At 50.4% G+C, this 23,167-nt stretch overlaps 1 long non-coding RNA gene and 1 pseudogene across 1 annotated transcript; one reads left to right on the forward strand and one right to left on the reverse strand.

Annotated features, from left to right (window-relative positions):
* The first annotated feature begins 10,128 nt into the window (after nt 1-10,128).
* LOC100843692 lies at nt 10,129-19,240 on the forward strand (annotated as a pseudogene).
* LOC112272368 lies at nt 15,288-17,336 on the reverse strand. Its single transcript, XR_002966073.1, has 3 exons — nt 17,235-17,336; nt 17,080-17,156; nt 15,288-15,650 (listed from the first exon to the last, which is right to left on the reverse strand). It is a non-coding gene; the product is annotated as an uncharacterized LOC112272368 (long non-coding RNA).
* Nucleotides 19,241-23,167: the final 3,927 nt, after the last annotated feature.

Genomic DNA, 23,167 nt, shown 5'->3' on the forward strand with positions numbered 1-23,167 from the left:
CGTTCCACTCCTTCGAGCGAAAATGGTCGGGCGCCGATCTTGTGCCTTATCTCCCTTAATCACTAGAGAGTTAAGGCCACGTCGCGCACTCCCCTCTTAATCTCCGGTTCTTTAGGGCTCTTTACTGCCCATCGTGGGGGTGTCCGTTGCAATCCACCAGCCCCGATAAATACCCAAGGCTGGCGGCGGGCACTCCCCATTGCCTTTTGCTCCTGCCATTGCCTCTTCCCAAGCTCCCCACACTCCCACTCCGACCAAATTCTCCTCTCCACCTCCGCCAATGTCTTCCAAGGGGCAGAACCGTCCCAAGGGGAGCACCAGCAAAGGGGACAAGCACGACAAGGCCGGCAAGAAGGAGCTCTCGGACAGAGCCCGAAAAGATAATGAGATGCAAGCCAAGTCCGCCTTCTTCTCCCCCGAGTACAACGGCGAGGGAGTCGAAAAGCTGGTCCTGGCGCTGGCCACCAAGAACAACGAGCATGGGCCAACGCGGATCCTCCCCGTCGGTGCGGAGCGCGACGGGCACTACTTCCAGATCTTCGGGAGGTTCGTGCTTGCTGGGTTCGTGCCGCCGCACTCATACTTTCTCTCCACCATCATGGACTCCTACGGGCTCCTCATGGCGTAGCTCCACCCCACCTCGTTCTTCACATCGGCTGTTTTTCAACACCTTTGTGAAGCGTTCGTGGGGGTGATGTCGTCGGTGGCACTGTTCCGTGACTACTTCGACCCGAGGGTAGAGAAGAAGACTTCTCTATCCTCGGGGGTGGTGTTCCGCTTCCGCAACCAGCTCAAATCAGAATTCATCGAGCTGGGGAAGAAGAAGATCGAGAACGAATGGCGCCGCGACCGGTGCCGGGTGCACACCGATGAGCTCCAGCAGTTCCACGTGGAGCCCCTCAGGCCTCCGAAGGGCTCTGACGATTGGAGGCTTCGCAACCCGAAGGACGCGGAGTTGGCCCCGATATGCGCAAAGATCAGGGCGCTCCGTGATGCCGGGCTCACGGATACGGATGTGGCGTGCCACTTCATCGGGAGGCGCGTGGCCCCCTGCAGCGGCGCTCGCATCCGGCATGGCTGTACACCGGGCCTGGTGACCGGACCCGGCTGCAACGCACGGACCTGCTCCCGGAGGAGGTGCAGTTCTGGGTGAAGGACATTACCAGCGAGGACGAACCTGGCCGGTGCTCCCGCCCAGAGTGCACGTGCTCCACGCCGGGATCCCGAACCCGGGAGCCCGGGATCTCCCTCTTTGCAACGAGTGGGGGATCATGGAGGATCCCGAACCTGGGAGGCTTCCGCCAAGGGAGAGGGCTCGGACTCTGACGACTCCTCGCTGGGGGTTGGAGGAGACCTCAGCGACGACGGCGACGACGACGCTCCCCCGGCAGCCGGCGCGGTCGTGTCAGAGGAGGAGGATGACGAAGAAGACGACGTCCCCCTGGTAAGGTTGTCCGCGGTGCAGCGGGCGAGCAGGCGGGAGGCCAGCCCGCAGCTCGAGGAGCCTCACGGCGACGCGGGGGCTGGGGCCTCCGGGGGCAGTGGCACGGCTGTGGTAGCTGCCCCGACCACCCCGGCAACTCCGACAGCTCCCCCCGCGCGGAGAGGCCCTCCGGCAAGGAGCAGTTTAGCGGACAGGGTGCTCAAGCCCAAGCTGGTGGGGCAAGTCTCATCCCACCCCAAACATCTTCAATTCCGCTTAATTATTCTGTGCCTGACTAATTTGCTTCTTCATTTTCCAGTCCGTCGAGGAAGAGGGGGCAGACCAAGGGGTTGCCGGCTGCCCCAACCAAGAAACCCCGCCCGGCTCCGGGCGGCGGCGACCAAGACGCCGCTGACGCAGCGGTTGTGGTGGCGGCAGCGGCTGCGGGGGACCCAAGAATCCCTGACTCGAGCTCGTAGGGTACCAACCCGGCGGCAGGTATGCGCAAGTTCGAATATTTCCCTTGCTATTCGCGTCAATCCTTATGCTTGATGCAAGTTCCATTTGTGCAGCTGCAAGACTGGCTCCAGCTGCGCCCGCGCCTACTGAGGTGTGGGTCATCGACCTTATGGGCGAGGTCGATGACGATGCTTCGGCGAAGACTACCCACGCCGGAGCCCTTCAGCAACCGGCCACGGTGCCCGCCGAGGCCATGGCTGCTGCCGCAGGTGATGCCACGCAGGGGGCGCCATCTGAGGTAGGCGACGCAGAGCAGCCTCTTCCAGCCGGGGCGGGTGGCGATGCTCTAGAGAAGCCCCCGAGCCCCCAGCTCGCCCCTTCGGACGAACAGGGACCAGCGGGGCTCGACCATGCTCGCCCCTTCGGACGAACAGGGAGTGGCGGGATGCGCCCTCGGGGTCGCAAACGGTCGCGGCGGGGTCCTCCTCCTCTGCCAGACCAGCCTTAACCTAGGAGCAGGAGAGCTCGCCGGGCGAACTTGGGGTCAGATCACCTTCGACCCCAGCGTGTTCCAGCAGGGACACCAGGTGATCGACAACATCCAGCAGCAGCAGCGGATGTTCGTCGATTTCCTGAACAACACGCAGCAGCACCACACCCGCGTAGTGGCGGAACTGGGCGCGGCGCGACTGGAGGCGGAGGAGCAACGCACCGAGCTGCCGCGATGGTGGGAACACCCTCAGTGACAAGCACAGAGGGATGCACTACCATCGCCTCTCTGCGACATCTCTTGCCTTCCGGTGTCGTTCCATAAGAGATGTGGCAGGGCCACAGTGGTGGGAACACCCTCAGCGACGAGCGCAGAGGGATGCACCACCACCATCGCTCCGCGACATCTCTTGCCTTCTTGCCTGTTGCTGGTGTTGCACTCGCCCCGGGCTCCTTAAATAGCCGAAGCGTTGCACTTGCCTCCACACGCCTGGGACCACCAGTTGACGCGTGGAAGCGCTGGCCGTGTCTCAGTTTCCTGCATAAAGCCTCGAAGTAGTTGCCATATATGCACAACTTACTCACAAGACGACGACACCCGTGACCACCCCACGAGCATCACAGTGTGCCTCCGCCTCATCTCTATTCTGCATGTCAGATTCCTGCAGTGCCTAAGGTACATAACATTTTTTTTTGAAATGTACGAAAAACAGTATAAACTGGATAACCTCCTGCCTCCCAGCCCACGGGCACAGAAGAGTCCACCTCAATCCTGGCTGTGAGCATCTTTACATTTCCACGGTGCCTCACTGGCACGTAGCACGTTGCGGATGGGTCCGGCAACTGCTAGGCCTCGTTCCGGGGCGTTCCGGCAACGAGCTTTGGTTTTCAGGGTTCCGGCAGCCCCCTGCTCACAGCCAAGGACGAGGAGACAACTCTGTGCACCTAGAGCAGGAGACAGAAGCATTTATAAACAGCAAAGCACAATATTTACCCATGCAACTCTTATCTTTATTCAACTTTGTGCTAGCGGATTACAATCGGGCCTTGCCCGGCTACACTAGCTTAAAGAGGTACGCTGCCGCAGCGTCACCCGTGGGTAAGGCGCCACCATTTCACGGGTAGAACTTGCGTAGGTGCGCAATGTTTCAACTGTTGGGCACCTGCAAGCCTTCTTCGGTTTTCAGCCGGACAACCCTGGTCTGGTCACCTGCACTACACGGAAAGGGCCTTCCCAGATTGGAGTCAACTTGTTCCCGGCCTTCTTTCCTTGTATCCGGCGCAGGACGAGGTCTCCAACCTCGAGCTCCTAGGGACGGACTCTTCTGTCGTGATAACGACGGAGTCCCTGCTGATAGCATGCAGCTCGTACAGCAGCCCGGCATCGAATCTCCTCGATGAAGGTAAGGTCATCAATCCTCTGCTCATGTTGGCTTTTGTCGCCGTACGCGTGTACCCGAGGTGACCCATACTTGAGCTCGAGGGGAAGCACAGCTTCTGCCCCGTAGACGAGGGCAAACAGAGTGGGACCCGTCGGCCGACTCGGTGTGGTCCGCAACGACCACAGCACGGGCCGGAGTTCTTCAACCCGGTTCTTCCCGTGGCCTTTGAGCTTGTCAATGGTTCTCGTCTTGAGCCCCCGCAGCACCTCCGTGTTGGCTCACTCAACTTGCCCGTTGCTCCTTGGATAGGCAACGGAGGCAAAGTGAATCTTAGTGCCCATGTCCTCTCAGTAAGCTTGGAACACTGCACTAGTGAATTGTGTGCCGTTGTCGGTGATGATGCCGTTGGGCACACCAAACCGGCACACATTGCCTTTGAAGAACTTGATGGCTGCCTGCGCTGTGACGGCTCGGACAGGCTCCACCTTGATCCACTTCGAAAACTTGTCGATGGCCACGAGCAAGTACTCATAGCCGCCGACTGCTCTTGGAAGCTTGCCGACGATGTCCAGCCCCCAGACCGCGAACGGCCAAGAGGACGGGATGACTTGCAGGGCTTGCGCTGGTTGGTTGCTCATCTTGGCGTGGAACTGGCATGCTTCACAGGTCTTGACTAATTGCTCGGCATCAGCGAGTGCTTTCGGCTAGTAGAAGCCGTGCCGGAACGCTTTCCCAGCTAGTGCCCTGGAGGCCACATGGTGTGAGCATGTGCCTTGGTGTATATCTTCCAACAACACGCGCCCTTCCTCCTGAGGCACGCAGAGGAGCATGACTCCGTTAGGGCACCTCCGGTACAGTTCTCCGTCCACCAAGGCTTACATTTTAGCTTGCCGGGCTACTCGCTCCGCGGCAATGTCTTCCTCCGGGAGGGTCCCGTCTCTGAGGTAGCGAATAATATCTGCCCCCCAAGGTGGTGGTTCCCGGCTAGTGTATGCCACCAATTTGGTGGCATGGTCTCCTGCAGTTGCAGGGTCACCTTGAGTTGCCGGAGGGGCTTCCCCGGCAACTTTCTTAGGGTCGACAGAGGGCTTCGACTGCCTCTGCACGAACCCCCCGGGAGGCACTTTGCTGCGTTCCGCTGCCCACATGGACAGTTCATCCGCAACAAAGTTGTCTTTGCGCTTTACGTGCTCAAATCGAAGTCCTTTGAACTTGGACTCCAATTTCCGCACTTCTTCCACGTACGCTGCCATCTGGGGGCAGTCGCAGTTCTTGTTCACCTAGTTGATCACGAGTTGGGAGTCCCCGCGAACAACCAAGCGCTTGATGTCGAGGGCGATTGCCACGCGCAGGTCGGCAAGCAGTCCCTCGTACTCTGTTGTATTGTTTGTGGAGTTCGCGAAGTCAAGCTGGATTACAAACTTGAGTTGATCTCCAGTGGGCGACTCGATCACCACTCCGGCGCCGGCGCCTTGCAAGCCGAAAGCATCGTCGAAGTACATGACCCAGTACCCTTCGTCTAATGTGCCAAGGAGGCTCACTCCCGGCTCTTCTTCATCTATGCCCTTCGATGTCCCCTCCGCGACGAAGTCAGCGAGAGCAGCGCTCTTGATACTTTTGGTGTTCGCGAAACGCAGCCCGAACTCCGCCAGCTCCATTCTCCACTCGGCCACCCTTCCGGTGGCTTCACGGTTGGTGAGGGCCCTCTCCAAACAGAACCCCGACACCACCGTGGTGCTGTGCGCCTAGAAGTAATGGCGCAGCTTCCTTGAAGCAAGCAGGATCCCAAGCAGAAGCTTCTAGACCTGCGGGTACCGTACCCGGGCATCGCGCATCACCGTGCTAACGAAGTACACAGGATGCTGCACTAGCCGCTTGCGGGGAGCAGCCTGCATGGGCTGTCCTGGGGGGCAGATATTATTCGCCGGGAGCCCCCAGTCCTTCTGTCTCAGCCCCCGGGACTTGCTATTCCTTCTCGGCGACGAGCACAGAGCTCACTACCTGATCCGTTGCCGCTAGGTATAGCAGCAACGGCTCGCCCGGATTAGGGGAGACGAGGACTGGCGGTGACTTCAACTATCTTTTCAGGTCCTGGAACGCCGCTTCCGCCTCGAGGGTCCAATCAATTGGACCCTTCTTCTTCATTACCTTGAAGAAAGGCAGGGCTCGCTCACCCAGCCTGGAGATGAAACGCCCCAGCGCCGCCACGCACCCGTTGAGGCGCTGGACGTCTCTAACCTTGCGGGGTGCCTCCATTTTCTCGATCGCTTCAATCTTCTATGGATTGGCTTTGATTCCCCTGTGAGAGACCAAGAAGCCCAGCAAGTGCCCCGAGTCCACGCCGAACATGCACTTCTCGGGGTTAAGCTTGAGCTTGATCCTCCGGAGGTTGTCAAATGTCTCCTCCAGGTCGCCAACGAGCGAGTCCCTACGCCGCGACTTGACGACGATATCGTCCATGTAGGCCTTGATGTTTCGCCCTAGCTAGGGTCCCAGACACTCGCGCAGGGCGCGCTGAAATGTCGAGCCCGCGTTCTTCAACCCGAAAGGCATGCACGTGTAACAGTAGCAGCCAACCGGGGTGATAAACGTTGTTTTCTCCTGATCCTCGACTGCCATCTTGATCTGATGGTAGCCGGAGAAGGTATCCAGGAAGCACAAAGACTCGCAACCCGCTGTAGAATTTACTATTTGGTCGATACGGGGTACAGGGAAGGGGTCCTTAGGACATGCACGGTTAAGATCGGTAAAATCAACACACATGCGCAATTTATTTCCATCTTTTGGGACTACAACAGGGTTCGCTAACCAAGTAGGATACAACACTTCCCTGATCGCCCCAGCATTCTTGAGCTTCTCTACTTTCTGCTTGATGAAGTCCTTGCGTTCTTGCGCTTGCCGGCGAACCTTCTACTTGACGGGCCGCGCGTCTGGCCGCACCGCTAGCCGATGCTCTATCACCTCCCTAGGGACTCTGGGAAGGTCTGATGGTTCCCAAGCGAACACATCAGAGTTCTCCCAGAGGAAGGCGACGAGGGTACTTTCCTATTTCTCGCCGAGGCTTGCACCAATGGAGACGGTGCGTGCCTCGTTGCCGGCAAGCAGGGGCACCTTCTTGATCTTGGTGCCCTGCTCCTTCAGCTTCGTGCCCTTGCTGACGCACGGGCCGGAGCTGGAGCCGCCCCCGGCGTCCTGTCCGGGGGCGGCTCGCGCCTTCTTCAGTGCGGGTTGTTCACCCGCAAGTGGATCCTTGCTCCCGCGTCGTAGTCACCGGGATAAGCCACTGCGGAGGTCCTCACGACCTCGCCCACGCACCAAGCTGCGTCCTTCAGGTCGCACTTGATGGAGAGAACGCCGTATGTTGACGGCATCTTCATCACGACGTAGGCGCAATGCGTTGCCGCCATGAACTTGATCATCGCAGGCCGGCCAATTATCTCGTTGTACGGCAACGAGGTGTGAGACAGATTGAAAATGATGTGCTCAGTTCGGAACGCTTCCCGGGAGCTGAAGGTCACGGGAACGTGATTCACCCCATGGGCTGCACCCCTCCGGGGTTAATCCCTTGGAACGGGTCGGGGGCAGCTGAAGTTTTTCCACCAGCTTGGCGGACAACAGGTTGAGGCTTGCCCCGCTGTCCACCAGTACCTTGGTCACCGTCACGCTGTTTATGATCGGCGACACCACGAGGGGTGAACCCCTGAAACCAAGGGACAGATCGGGTGAACGTCTGAGCTGAAGGTGATCGGCACGTGCGACCACCTCAATGGCTGCTGCGCCTCCACGCTGTGGAGGAGGGCGCAGACCTCACGCGTAAGCCGTTTCACGGCAGCGTGAGACGTGAGAGCATAGGCTCCCCGTGGATGCAGGTGACGTCGCGAGGTTCCAGGAAGCCAGGCTCATCAGCATAGTCGTCACAGTAGATATCCTCGTGCTGCTCAGCATGAGGCGTGTCGCGTCCCCGAGGAGACCGGTCCTTGCCGCCACGGGCCTGGCCGCGGCCCCTCGCAGGTTCTCCCTTGTCGCCGCTGGCTGCGCCCCGGCCTGCTCCGCCACGGGGGTTGTTTGGGCAGTCCCGGGAGAGGTGCCCGATATCCCCGCAGTTGAAGCAGGCCCCGGCAGCGCGACGCTCCTCGTGGCGCTGCTCGCGCTTCTCCTTGATGGTATGGAGAGTGCGGCAGTCCCGCGCGTCGTGGGTGGCATTGGTGTGGATGGGGCAGCGTGTGGCGCTGTAGGCTTGCTGCCCGATGCTCCTGCCGACGCCGCCTTCTTGGTGGGCCTCTAGGGAGCCCCCGGCTCCGCGGCAAGTACCTGCTTTCCGCCGCGCTTCCGGGAGCCCTTCTTCATGGAGCCCTCCGGTGGGTTTGCCGCCGCTTTGGCGGCAAGCTCGGGCGCCAAACGCCCTTCCTCGGCCATCGCGCATTTGTGCGCGAGAGCGTAGAGATCCCTGGTGGTCTGGATCCGGTGCGTGTTAAACTTCTCACGCATCTTCGGGTCACGGACGTTGATGGCATACGTGTTGATGATGGCAGCCGCTTCCGCCTCAGGAATGGAGTAGGAGAGGTTGGAGAACTTATTGGTGAAGTCCCGCAACGTCTCCCCCGGTTTCTACACGACCGTGTGCAGCTCCACCATGTTTCCCGGGTGCTTGTAGCCGCCCTGGAACGCGTTCACAAACTGCTCGCGCAGGTCAGCCCAGGAGGCCATGGACCCGGCGGGCAGGTTGAGCAACCAGGTTCTTGCTGATCCTTTGAGGAACATCGGGAACCGGTTGGCCCTGACCTTGTCGTCGGCACCGATGGCGTGCATCCCCAACGAGTAGGTCAGGAGGAAATCCTTGGGGTTCACGGTCCCGTCGTACGTTCCAAGCGTCGGTGCTCGGAACTTGCGGGGCCATGTCACCCGGTGCAGCTCGCGAGTGAACGCGGCGCAGCCGTCCTCGAGGCCCATCGGAGCATCCTCCTGCTCCTCCGGGCGTTGGCGTTCTACTTCACGCCGGCGCTGGCGCTCCAGGCGCGGGCAGGGGTCTTCCTGCGGGCGGGCGTTCAGGACGCCCCGCGCGTCACCCCGTGTGACGGTCGGTGACGAATCCGAAGATCCCACAGGATCCTCGCCACCTTGCCCTCCCAGCGGGGGAGGGTGTACTCCGTGTCCCGAGACGCGAGGCGCGTCTCCGCGTCTCGGGTTCTGTCCCCGGCCTGAACCAGCCGGGGCGCCCTCGCCTTGCGGCTGCTGGGCGGCGAGTGAAAGAAGCGCGTCCAGCTCCGCACTTCATGCTTCATGCGCCGGCGTGCCTTGCGGTGGCTCGTAGCGCACCATGACACGCGCGGCTATGATGGCTTCCGCCGGGGTCTGGGCGGGAGGCTGCCGATTCTCCGACCGGCTGCCCACCGCCCTGTCACCCAGTGCCCTCGGATGAGTGGGGCGAGACTCCGTCGGCGTCGCACGCGACGCGCTGTGCTCGTGGCGCAGCTGCCGCTGCGCTTCTTCGGCCCGCGAGAGGGCTCGCTGGCCCTCGCTGGCAGGCCCCCTCGGCCGGTTATCTGCCGACAGCCGAGGAGGCGGAGGGGGCAGTACTAGAGAGTTGTACCGTTGGCACAGAAGAAGTGAGCTCAATGTATTGAAGCCAAGGCGATTGCAAAGGTAGGTTCAATGCATTTTGTGCGTTATTAAACACTTTAATTAATTAGCATGCTGGTTGTATGCATCTTGAGATGCGCAAGCTAGGTAAGCTACAATATTATCATGGGAGAAAAATAGACCCATCACTTTAGCTGTACAGTTGACCAGAGCTATCTTTTCACGTATAAGGATAAATGCCCTGCAACGTCCTTAATGCACAGTGCTAAACTAAACTAGATATAGCTGAATTGAACGTATGATGTATCACAAAGATGTGGCATGGTCTGCAAGTAAATAACGAACAGATTAACTTCAGATCCAGATCTTACGATCTGATATTTTACAAACAATATTCATTTCATGTGTCCAAAATTGCATGTGACGGGCATGCATTGATTAGTGATGTCAAAACTAAAACTAATAATTAAGAAGATTAAGCTAGATGAGCGACCCACGCTATGTAAGTACTTTATTTAAGCGTGCTGCAGGTTGCATAACATGGAGGATAGATGCTGTCCGTGCAAGGGGATTTACTGTTCTAGCATTTTACTGGCAGGTCATTCGAATCTCAAGGTAAACTATAACACAAGTGCTTCGGCATCTTAATTTGTTTAGCAGGTTGCTCCGTCCAGTTAGTTTGTTGCATTAATTTCCTCATGTTTTGGTAATGCAGTGGATGAACTAGAATTAGTACCATCTGGCTTAATGAGGGGATGAACAGAGGAAACAAGCTTGAATTAGTTCCATCTGGATTATTACGGGGATCAAGAGGAACAGCAAGTACACAATAGAACTGGAGAGAAGCTTGGGAGCACAAAAAGGAACATTCCAATCATTTGTAGCTGTGCATCGCAAACAGTTTCTGGACTCCAGAGTGTTTGTAGTCTTGTAGACAAGACCAAAGAATCAGCAAACATTTTGGAAAGGAGTCCTGGATGTCTATGGCAGCTATTTGGGTATGTATATGAAGAAATCCTAATAACATGCTAATTAATTTAAATGCATATGCTGATCTATCATCAAAGCAAAATTATTAGATATGTATCATGTCGTAGCTGTACCATTGACCAGCTACCTGTTATCTATTATCCAATGTTGTAATCGTCGTAAACTAGAGCTATAGCTAGCTGACCTGAACGAATATCGTAGATGTGGCACGAACTGCCAGTAATTTATAAACATATTAAATTCAGATCCAAATCTTTTTTTAGGTAAAATGCTTTTCCCAAGCTTAACAATTCAGAATCCAAATATAATGATCTGGCACTTCATAGTTAAGCAATTGATATTCATCTGTAGACACTGCATGTGGATATGAATCGATTAGCGATGCGAAGATAAAAACTAAATAACTAATGGTTAATTATCGCTGTCCAAGTTTAGAGAGGTAGTAGCAAAAAAAGCTACAGCTGTGATTCCATGTCCATGTGGTTATAGCAATATGTTATACGCACTAACTCACACAAGAATGGCATGATTTATTTCTTTATAGATAATGACCAGAATCCCATGACACCATAGAGCTAAACAATTTGTGTCGCTTTGTTCATATACAACACATACAGAAGCCCTGGCCGTATTCCTCTTCGCCAGTCTTGTTGCAGTACAGAGCTGAATGTGCAGGCATCCATCCATCTGAAAGGTGGTGAGCTAGTTTTAAGCTTTCTCTCATTATGCATAGCTAAGCTTCTTGCTCATTTTACATTGTTTCCCCTAGTTAAAATTCGCCTCACCTTTATCATCACAGCAAAAAAGGCAGCAAGTACAATGGCGATGGTGCTGGATGCCTTTGCATCCTATGTCAGTGACCTGCTCATGCAGGTGGTGGGTGAAGAGGTGAGGACTGTGCTCGCCATCACCGGCGACATAAACAAGATGAGTGACAAGCTAGAGAAACTCAAGAAATTCCTCGCCGACGCTGATAGGAGGAACATCACTGATGAGAGCGTGCAGGGGTGGGTGACGGAACTCAAGCGTGCCATGTATGAGGCTACAGACATCCTCGACCTGTGCCAGCTCAAGGCCATGGAACGTGGAGCATCCACCGCGAATGTCGGGTGCTGCAAACCCTTGCTCTTCTGCATGCCGAATCCCTTTCATGCTCATGAGATCGGCACCCGCATCAAGGCACTCAACCAGAGGCTCGACAACATTGAAAAGCAGAGTGCTAGTTTTGGCTTCATCCTCGGTTCATATGAGGATCGTGGGAGGAGGGTGCAAGCCGAGAATTCCAGCCACACCCGGGAGTCCACGGGGCAGCTTGACCGGTCGGTTGTGGTTGGTGAGAAGATCGAAGAAGACACAACAGCCCTGGTGGCCAAGATCTTGCAGTCAAGAAATGAGGTCAACAACAACATCATGGTGGTCGCCATCGTAGGTGTCGGTGGGATTGGCAAGACCACTCTTGCCCAAAAGGTCTTCAATGACGATTCCATCGAAGGCGAGTTTGACAAGAAGATATGGTTGAGCATCAACCAGAACTTTGACAAGACTGAGTTGCCCAGGACAGCCATCACCCTTGCCGGGGGAGAGCACCATGGTGAAAAAGTGTTGGCTGTGCTTCAACCAATACTTACCACTACACTAACGGGGAAGAAGTTCTTGCTGGTGATGGATGATTTGTGGAGTCATGGAGCATGGGAGGGTGTGCTCAAAATACCCTTAGTCAATGCTGCTGCTTTAGGCAGCCGAGTCCTCATCACTACTAAGCATGAGGGTTCGACACGTTATCGCCTGACGACACTTGGTCGCTGCTCAAGAAACAGGTCCGTATGCAGCTAAACACTAATATCTTAATTAATTGAATCATCTATCCCCATCTATTTATTAGAAGTTTCATAATTAAGAGAAATTTTAGGAGCTTTAAATTAGTATGAGCTGTTAATTCCGTGTAATTCAATGCCTATATCTACTATTACGATTGGGAAGGTAAGAGACTGTCAATAATCTTGTACGGATCAAATTAACTTTGCTCTTTACAAAATATATAAGTAAACAATAATGTTGTCAAAGCAAAGTACTAAAACAAGGGAGTATATATCATAGCACCATTTCGATTCTCCATATTTTATTAATGCCTACATACAATCGTGGTGTTGCTTTGCTGAGATTGATTACTAACTGTAAATTTTAATTAATTGATAGATGCATCATTTTTACCAATGAAGAAATAGGAGTTGCATATAGAGCTGCAAAATTGTGACCCTCAGGGTACCCTTGGACCCTCCTTAATTCAACCAAATGAACTAAAATTTTAAAATGACACAACTTTTTGAAAAACTAGTTCATTTATTTGAACCAAGGAGGATCAAAAGGTAGCCTGAGGGTCACCATGTTGCACCCCTAGTTGCATATTCATGTAGTGAGAAAAGTGTTGCTAATTATCAGTTTCTTTTACCTTCCCAGTTCCCCTGACAAGACGTCATTCATTTTTACCAATAAATATCTAAGTATTCAGCTACTCCCACTACCAAAGGACAAAATGAACAGGATAGAAATGAAAAGTTATTTCAAGATGGAAAAAATAACACTTTGGGCAAATCCCTACCAATTCAAGCATAAAATTCAGCATGCTTTATGAGACTGAGGTGCACAAACATCGGATGCGCGATAAGCGCCTGCTTGACAGCGTGGCCAAAACTCGTCACAGCCGTCCCTTCGTGAAACTGGGACTGCCCTAGTTTGTCGACGTGACAACAAAGGCAATGCGCTCTAGAGCGGTCTAGTGTGACTCTGGGTCCGCGTCCCAGGCACTCACCAAAGGCCCTCGGTTGCGCTCGCTTGCTTCATGATCCTGCACTTCTATCGATCCATGGTCTCCAGGCCATTGCGAGGGAATGCGGTGCCTATGGTGAGGAGGTGGTGTCCATTGGGGTGGCCGAGGTGAACGCCTGTTGACCGTGAGGTCACTTCGTGGCAGCCTCTGCGCCGCATGGGCTAGGACATGCCCATGCGCGGCAGTAGGACGACGTTATAAGCTTGTCATCGCTCCTATGCCAGTTACCATGTTATGCTTCTCCTCTCGTGCCGCAATGGTAAACCTCATTTTGCATGTTTACTTGGGATTGGTCAAAGATGTACTATTTTGTTATGCCGGGCTGTTTGAATATCATATGGTATAACAATCTATTGTAATAGTAAGGCTTAATCTATCTTTGTTCTGGTGCTATTTCTGTGCTTTTGGCTAGATCGACCTCCTTGTTCAACTCTTGGAATGTTCATGGGTTAGGGGACAAAGACAACTACACCAACATCCTGTTGGAACTTTTAGCTGGCCAGATGCAGTTTTTCTTTAGGAGTCAAACTAGTCGATCTAACCCAAATAAAAGCTAAGTCCTTCATCCCATGATCCCTAGATCTTTCCTGTTTTAAGCCAGCGGTGGGAACAGCAGGAGGCATTATCTCGGCTTTTTCGTCCTCCACTTTTGCATTTGTGACTACTCTGTTGTCTGTTCACACTTCATCATGGGAGCAATATGCCTATGGTGGTGGATAAAATCTAGTTTAGATTGAATGTTAAATTAGCCTGAAAAGACTTATATAGAGGGGATATAGGGTTGATGGCGGAGTATTCGACCAAATGGGACACATGTGGCCTCCTGGGACTAGCCCCTCAAGCCTCAGGCATCTTTGCACGTTTCCATCCTTGTATATCTCTAATCTTCGGTGTTTTTCCTTTTCCCCCTAAATTCCAATTCTATCGTTGGTTGTTTATTGAATTGACTCATGGAATTCAAAGAAGACACCAAGTGCAGGACTAACCTGCTGCCGGCAAACTCCGGGTCTCCCGCATCCTCCCACCTCTTCGAGCCTTCTTCCGCTTCTTTCTTTCTATTCCCTTTCTTTTCTTGGTGGAGGCTGAACCAGTAAGTCACTTGCGGGATGAGCCCGGAGCGATTTCTCCCCAATACAGAGTGAGGGGGCTCTGAATTGGCTTATGAAGCGAGGGAATCTTCCAGATACCGTTTGGAAGTGAGAGGAAATTCCACCCGTGAATTCTACAGCCATCCAAACACTAGAATTGGGGTTGTCTAATGCCAATTTCCAATTTCATGCCTGAATAACTACATCCAGACATACTGTAAGTTTCTTACATGTAGGCATAAATAATAGAATATATTGAAATCCGACAGCAATTATAGTAGATAAAAATGATTTTATAGGAAAATACATTAGTCAAGTTCAACACCGGTGCTTTGGCAACCACATGCATCCCCACACGGAAATCTGAGCACACCATGAGCCAACCTGGCCATATCCGGCTCGCTTGCATCCAGGACAGCAGAACTGTCGGAGCCCATCCAATGACACTACCAAGGCTGGCCATGAGCTCCAGATCAGATCGAGAGATCCCTTGATCCACCGTCCCTATTCCTTGCCACCGCACCGTGGAGGTCTGGCGACCGTCCACTATTGCAACATTGGGGAAGATCTCTGACGGCGGGACCTGGTCCCAAGTTTGCTGTCGACATCCTCTAGCATGTTTTCCGTCGAGCACCAGCTCCCCAAGTAACAGGAACGTGCCCCCCACCCCATGTACCTTAGGTATAAATCATGTATGTATGTTATACATGAAGTCACTGCATGAAGATTTGGTATATTGGAGTACTTTTTCCTAATCAGTTTGTAAACGTATTGGTGCCTTAATTTGAGTCCAATAGGAATTAGAGTTGATAGGAGTACCTGTATATGTATTACACGTGATCCTATTAGAGTCTGAATAGGAATCCATCAGCATGTCTTAAAGTCTGTTAGCTAGGTAGTATGTAGGGTTGTGTATATACACACACACACCAAGGTCATAGGTTTTGTAACACCCATGAGATTTCTGAGATTGGTATAAGAAATAAACAAAAGGAGACACGTCAGTTGCCTTTTGGCCAAATAATTTATAATCGTGTGTGCGTGTTTTCTTTCATGTGATCGATCTTGGGGCAAAGCCAACACATGAAAATTAAGGCGAGTGCTTCTGTGCTTTCCCAAAACTTTTTTTGCCTGAATCCTAAAGGATTAGCCATACTTAACACTAATTAAAGACAAATAAGTAAAATAGGCCATGGAGATTAGGCCCATATCCAAACTGCGAGCACCCACGATTTCCTCTCCTTCTGCCTCTCCTCTCACGGTTGTTGCATGCCATCCGGCCGCTGCAAGCTGTGCCTCCGGGAGTAAGCCGTCCAAAGCCGTCACGGCCGTCGCATCCTCTTCCCAAACTCCAGCCGTTGTCACAGACTCGGCCCTCCCAACATCTGCTTCCGTCTGCTCCGGGACTTGCCCTGAATGTTTCCTCGCAAAAAAAGAAGCAGCAACTTGCAGTTTCTTACATCGAGGAAAAGGAATGACGGTTTTTCCGTAAATCGGTAGAGAAGTAACACTTGGTTACAGGCTAGTGCCATGTGTATGTATCCAAATTGGCTGTGTGCATCGGTCGATGCAGAGGATTAGGGTTATCCTACTTTCGGAAAAAAATATGTATTTATCTGATTGGTTACCGTTTGTTAAAGGTGATTGGTGGATTTGTTCTCTGTATAATGGCCTTTCATTTGCTTTAATAGTTGTGAGCACTTCTCGAAAATTGATTAGATTTACGACGGTTCCTTTTTTATAATACCTTGTATACTTTGAATATTCACATTGTCAAACTTAGATTAGGTCATCAAATACTCTTGTAGTCTCTTAAGAGGTAAATTTCAGCGTCATAAAGAGTTTTGAACTCCCTCCTTTTCGGTTTATTAGGCACATCTAAAAAATCCAGATTTTCAGTTTGTAAGCCCATTTGTATTGGTAATGGGCAAAATAGTTGCATCTACAGTAATTTCTGTGTAACTTTGGTTCCCAAACCAACCAATGCATGAAGGAGAGTGGTGGCAATGCATATTGCACTAATACTTGGCCTGCCACTTAACTAAGTGCTCCTTGGTTATTGCAAGTTTTTAGATAGGCCTTACAGACTTAAAAAGATGTAGTATGCAGTTAATTAATTCTAATGGTCCCTTGAACTCCATGTTTGCAGGTAATCTGAAGTGAGAGAGATGAAGACCATATCAATACTCTGAAGGATATTGGATTAAAAATTATTGAAAAATGCGGTTGTTTGCCACTTGCCGTCAAAGTAATGGGAGGACTCTTGCGTCAAAGGGAGATGCTACGTCGTGACTGGGAGCAGGTTTTGGATGATTCTAAGTGGTCGGTATCTAAAATGCCCCAAGAGCTTAATTATGCACTATACTTGAGCTATGAAGATATGCCTCCTTATGTGAAGCAGTGTTTTCTACACTACTATCTTCTTCCTAAAAGTAACAGGTTTGATGTGCTTCATGTCATTGGTATGTGGATAAGTGAAGGATTTATTCATGGAAACTCTAGTGATTTAGAAGAATCAGGAAGAAGTTACTATAAGGAGTTAATATCTAGGAACCTTATAGAGCTAGACAAATCGGATTTTGATCAAAAGTATTGCAGCATGCATGATGTTGTTCGCTCATTTGGTCAATATATGGCTAGAGATGAAGCACTCGTAGCTGATGATGGGGAAATTGATATTCTTGCTAAACTTAAATCACAAAAGTTTCTTCGGTTGTCTATAGAAACCAACCAGTTTCAATCAGGTGAACTTGACTGGAAATCTTTACAAGAGCAGCAATCAGTGAGAACATTAATCACAACTATCCAGATCAAGATGAAGCCTGGTGATTCATTGCTTACTTTTTCTAGTCTGCGGACTCTTATCTGTAGTGTCTGAAGATGTGGCTTTGTTTGAATCGTTGCATCAACTCAAGCACCTGAGGTATTTTAAACTACTAAATGCTAGTATATCTGCACTTCCAGGGAACATTGGCAACATGAAATTATTGCAATACCTTGATATTCGTGGATGTATAAATTTGGTGTATCTTCCTGATAGCATTGTGAAGCTTGGGCAACTGAGGTATCTTAACCTTCCCAACCTATGTATGATACCTAGAGAGTTTCGCTGTTTGACAAATATGAGGATTCTTGGTGGGTTTCCAGCTCTTATGGATGGTGATTGGTGCAGTTTGGACGAGTTGGGGCCTCTTTCCCAACTAAGATTTTTAAGGTTAGCTCAACTGGAGAATGTATCTTCTGCTGCTAATGCTAAACTTGGTGAAAAGAAGCATCTTATCCACCTACTCTTGTACTGCACCCGAAGACGGGAGCATGATGGGTTGGATGAGCAGCGACAAATTGAGAAGGTGTTCAATGAGCTTTGCCCTTCGCCCAGTGTAGAAAATTTTAATATTTATGGGTATTTTGGACAGCAACTCCCAAGTTGGATGATGTCAACATCAATGGTGCCCCTCAAGAATCTAAAGTTTCTATTGATTTCTGACCTGGCCTATTGCACCCATCTTCCAAACGGGTTGTGTCAGCTACCCTATCTGCAGTTTCTTCAGGTCAGCCACGCCCCATCCATTAGGCATGTTGGAACTGAATTCTTGCATCCCTCCCAAGAGACAGCAGCTGCATTTCCGAGATTGCAAAAGTTGGAATTATTTGGAATGGTGGAATGGGAAGAGTGGGAGTGGGAGGAGCAAGTGCAAGCCCTGTCCCGGCTGGAGGAGCTTTTTCTCGATAATTGCAAACTATGGCGTGTTCCTCCTAGCCTTGCCTCCCAGGCAAGGTCTTTGAGAAAGTTATCCATAAACTGTGTCAGGCAGCTCAGCTTCATTGAGAACTTTCCTTTTGTTGTTGAGCTTACAGTGCTTGGATGCCCTGACTTGGAGAGGATCACTTATCTCCCCAAACTGCATAACCTCACCATCACTGATTGCCCAAAGCTGATGGTATTGAAGGGTGTGCATGCATTGCAGAGGCTGGTGCTGGATGATGAAAAGATGGAAACAGTCCATGAATACACGAAAGATGTGAAGCCAAGGTATTTGGAGCTAAAGTGCAGCATAACATTGCTCACTTCCATAGCAGAGGGACAATGTGGACCAGAGTTTGCCAAGTTCAACCACATTGACCATGTCAAGGCATATGCAAATGGAAGGGACTGGTACATGTTGTACACAAGAAATCCGTGCAGCTTCCAGACAAATATCAACCTCTTGTTCCTGTCTGGAGGTACATCATCATGGCTCTTTCATCTGAATTTATTGTCGAACTCTATTTTTCATATGTATACATGCCTGAGGTCAGGGGCTTAAATTTGTTTCATGTCTTGTTTTTGTTGGGTGCATCATTTCTGAGTAGGACAAAAGACATGGTAGTAATTAAGCATCATCGATATATTTATATGCTCTAGTACTGGACATGCAACTTCAGTTTTATCAATTACTACTTGTATGTGTTGTCAATCAGTACTAGTTTCTGAGATTTTAACACTGTCAGAGCTGTGATCTCTTTTCGAGACCATGTCACAGTAGAGATCTTGCCTTGCAAATTATGGATTATGTAACTGCGTTTTGGATGTATTTTTTCCCACGCAGGAGCCCTATCTATTTTTTAGGATGCACAGAGAGTTGAGGCTGTGTTGACAATGCCAAGAAGAACGTTTGACTACGTATGCACCTTGGTAAAAGAACAGGCTTTGCAAGATATGAAGAGCCGCCACGCCTTTCCTGATGGGAGGTTATTGTATTTAGAAGATCGAGTAGCCTGATAATGCTCAACCCTATTGAGACACCTGCTGACTTGTACTGTTGTACATCTTCGTATCATCCTGCAGATGCTGCCATGCAGTGCAGCCCTGGCAATGAAGCCAAAGGCTAATTTCATGCTGTAACATGCGTTAAAAGTTCAATGCTTATCATTTATACTGGTCGTCTCGTTGGCAAACACAAGAGTTCTGTATTTTATGATATCTGTATGTTGGCATTAAGCATTTTTTGTGTTGAGAAAACGATAAGTTAGCTATGAACTATTTTATTTTATCCACCACAGCAACTGTTAATGTTATGCGCATTCTGGATCGCTGTAATGTAGTTGCTGTCGTTATTGAGCGGAGAACATATATATGGCCAAAAATTGATTGTGACCGATCAACTTATTTTGGCACCTGGAAACTAATTCAGAGGAATTGTCCCTTGCTATGTGGCTATAGAGAACTAGAAAAGGGCCACGCCACCTAGCGCGCACCAGTTTCATTCTTGCCAAGATTTAAGTGTGATTTTTTGTGAGAGTTTAGTAAGGCCTTAAGCATATCTGCCAAACGATGGTAATAACTGAAACTATTAGGGCTTGTTCGGTGTTAGTGTATTTTTTGGTCCCTAATGTTTTGGAAAACAAAAACACTAGTATGAGAAGTTTTTTATTTGGTACAAAAATTGGAGTGTTTTGTGTAGGAAAACTAGGGTAATCTCCTCTAAACTCTTCATATCAAACAACCATTTGGGGTTTTAGTGTTTTTCAATGAATGGATAATACTTTAGAAAACAACCCAAAAACTCTAGTACCAAACAAAGCCTTACCTTAATAATGTTTCAAAGAAGGGATACATATGTATGTATTTGCCAGCAGCATACATAAAAAATCGAGGAAAAACATGGGAGAGAAGTATGAAAGTAGTGTATCAAAGAAGGAAAAAACATCTCTTATCTCGATTCTGACACTGCAGAAAATTAGCTTTTTCCAGCTTCAGCTAGTTTGAGTTCAGCTCCAGCCTAAATAAAGGGAGCCTTAAAACAGCGTGAGACGCATACGTAAGAACGCTAATGTAATGGACACTAAATATGGTTACAACATTGGAACTAAAACACTATGTACTTGAATGAATTGGCAAATATATATTCTAGCCAGCAGTGGCTGACCATATAGAGCATCTGCAAACAAATAGCACCACGTTTGGCGCTTTGAGAATTCGAAACCTTGAGGCAGTAAGCTTAGAATCGGAAGAATCCGCTTTTCTGAATCGATGACGACCGGATGGTTTTTCCGATCTGTGGAATGTTGGAGATATGCCCTAGAGGCAATCATGTGATGATGTTATTTCTTATGTATTCATGAGTTATTGTTATTGTCCTTGAACATCATCACTGATATGTATCAATAAATAAGTGATTTGTTTGTGAGACTATGTATTCTATGATGTTGTTCTAATGGTCCCTAGTCATTGAGGTTATGCGGACACATAATCTAGACTAGCAATGTGAATCAGTATGATGATTATGTTTCACAAGTCATAGGGCAAGGTGTTGCCGACTGATAGCATGGACTCGACAATGAGATTGTTGAGTCGGACAGACCCGCACTGAGACACAACGAGATGGTTGTCATTTGTTAGTCTCAAGTACGATGTATATGCCAGTTCTAGACCTGAGGTCATCGCATGAGCTTGGGATGTGAATCGGCCTACTTAGGAGTTACCAAACGCTACTCCGTAACTGGGTGGTTATAAAGGTAGCTTTCGGGTTTGCTGAGAAGCATGCTGCGAGTCATGGTTGAACAAGATGGGATTTGCCCCTCCTGTTCGGAGAGATATCTCTGGGCCCTCTTGAGTGATCAGATTCGGAAAGCATGGCCATGCGACTTGGGTTAAGTGTTAACCCGTTCGGGAATCTGTATCACAGGAACGAGAAGAGACTCGAGCTATCCACAAGGATGACAAGCACTCGCCTTGAGCTCGACACACATATCGTGAGGCAAAAGGAATGTTGCATATGACACATTGTATGGTTCGTCAATATACCTTGTGGTTACTTGGGAGTTGGCATGTGCTGCTAGGCGCCGCTACCAACTATCGACTTGAGTCGGTGCCAGTGGACGAGTAAGGTGTTACTTGGGCCCGCAGTCCGAGCTCGTAGTCGTGTCCGACTGACCGCGAACCTGAAGGGTCACACGCTTAAGGGATGGGAACCGAGTTGGATCGGATCCAACTCGTATCGGGCTTAGACTCCTAACGGGCCTCAAGTGTTGAGCTCACTAGGGACGTCTATATAAGTGGAGGAGACCAACCCGTTTAGGGTTACACCAATCCAGACGCGAGTTAGACTCGGCCGTCACACCTCCACGCCCAAAGCCTTGCGATCGGATCTAGCAGTCCACCGCACGGAGTTTCTCCCTGTACGTGTGGATACCTCGGAGGCGCTACACCTGCGGCGCTTGGACGAACTGTTCGTGGGATCGGCGAGGAGGAGCAGGCTGTTCGACTACTCGGCATCGACGCGCTACATCGACTCTACTTCCGCTACGGGTCTGCGCGTCTAGTGGTAATCTCGTGATCCATTATCTACAGCATTGTTCCGGGCGGAAGCGGTACAAATTTTATTATGTGCTAGCGTAGCGTACCGCGTTCCCCAACATGGAAGTGGGTTGATCCAGATCTCGCCAACACCTTTGTGTCGGATATCTTTTCTGTCAACCGTGAGCCCCATGGTGGGCGCCAAATGTTGGGTGTCTTCCGAGACGGGTATCATCCCGTAGATTGATGGGAAGAGAGAAATAGAGGGGCCTCACGGTGATATCAGCGGCGATCTAGTCAGAACCCAGCAAGACAAAGATTTAATCACGTTCGGCTACTCCTGCTCTTGGAGTTAGTGGTACGTCCTGCTAGAATTTCAGTAATGTGTATAATGATACTACAAAGCTGTGTGACCACACAGATATTTCCAATGCTCAATTTATTGCCAATCCTATTGTTGGTCCTGATATTACTGCTGATAGCTTTTAAGTTAGTCATGGTTTACTGAACTTTATTTGCAAAGAACAATTTGGCTGTAGTGCTATTGAGGATGCTGCTATGCATCTACATGATTTTGTTGAAATTTGTGGTATGCAGAAATTCAAGAATATTGATAATGATATTGTCAAGTTAAAATTCTTTCCCTTCTCACATGGAGGTAAAGCTAAAGAGTGGTTATTCTCTACCCAGTGGAAGCATTAGAAATTGGTCAAACTTGAAAGAAGCTTTTATTAAGAAATATTATCCTTCTGTCAGAATCCTACAAAATAGGAATATTATACTTGCTTTTAACCTTCATAAAAAAGCGGTGCATCCATGACAATTCATGTTGGTTCAGCAGACGGCCCGATATCTCAATCGGCTTCGGGAGCCTCGGGTCATGCTCAAGTTGGACATTGCCCAGGCTTTTGACTCCGTCTCTTGGGCCCTCCTTGTTACGGTGCTACGACATGCAGGGTTTGGGGCTCGATTCCGTGAGTGGATCGCCATTCTCTTGTCCACAGCGAGCACCCGCATCCTACTGAATGGGGAGTCGGGACCACCGATCTGGCATCGAAGGGGTTTGCGACAAGGAGACCCATTGTCGCCCATGCTTTTCGTGTTGGTGATTGACATGCTCAACCGACTCATCTCTAAGGCCTTTGAGATGGGGATTCTCCAACTGCTCGCGCCTCGCCAGTTGTCCACTGGCGTCCCACTATGTCGATGATGTGATCTTATTCTGCCACCTGGATCGCTCGGAGCTGATGGCGGTCCGTCGCATCCTTGACCTGTTCGGGCAAGCTTCGGGCCTGCATATCAATTTTTCTAAATGCTCGATGTCTCCGATTGGTTGTTCTGATGAAGAGGCCGTGGAGGCGGCAACTATGATGGGTTGCCAGCTTGCCCCCTTCCCGGTTCGTTACCTCGGGATTCCCTTGGCGCTGCGAAAACCGTCTCCTGAGGCCTTCGACTGCTTGGTTGATAAAATCGCTGACCGTCTCCCATCTTGGAAGGTGGGAATGATGTCTAAGGTAGGACGTCTGACTTTGGTCAAGTCGGTCTTGTCTGCCATGCCCCTACACCAGCTGACGGTGTTAGGTCTATATCACAAGGTACAAAAGAAGGTTGAGAAGATCATCGGCGTTTCCTGTGGTCAGGACGGGTTGG

This window comes from Brachypodium distachyon, chromosome 4 (assembly GCF_000005505.3).
Source record: "Brachypodium distachyon strain Bd21 chromosome 4, Brachypodium_distachyon_v3.0, whole genome shotgun sequence".
NCBI lineage: Eukaryota > Viridiplantae > Streptophyta > Magnoliopsida > Poales > Poaceae > Brachypodium > Brachypodium distachyon.